This window comes from Penaeus monodon, chromosome 5 (genome assembly GCF_015228065.2).
Source record: "Penaeus monodon isolate SGIC_2016 chromosome 5, NSTDA_Pmon_1, whole genome shotgun sequence".
NCBI classification, from domain to species: domain Eukaryota; kingdom Metazoa; phylum Arthropoda; class Malacostraca; order Decapoda; family Penaeidae; genus Penaeus; species Penaeus monodon.
This window is the reverse complement of record NC_051390.1, coordinates 1,857,022-1,857,428: the sequence shown is the minus strand read 5'-3', so window position 1 is coordinate 1,857,428 and position 407 is coordinate 1,857,022.

The following is a 407-nucleotide window of genomic DNA, read 5'->3' as shown; positions in this document are numbered from 1 at the left end:
TTAACATAACAATAGAATAATACCAATAAAAATTATAGATAATATAATAATAATAATGATACAAAAATGCTAAATACAGTAATCAGTTCATAATTAATGAATGTGTTACAAGAGAAACATGTATCAGTTGATTAAACGCCCAGCATTTTTATACCGGGTGGAAAAAGGTGTAAATGTTCCAAACTAGCGTAGACCAATAATAATTAACAAGCATGATGATAATGATAACAAAAGTAATTCAATTTCAATTGAAAATCTCATATTAACTTTAATTCCAATTCAAATCTCACATTTACCATTAGAATTGATGACGCTTAATACTCTTTCCATCAGACGGGAAACTGAGTATCTGTCAGGTGTGGGGTTCGAACCCACGCACTCTGAACGAACCTTCTTCTTCTAAGTGC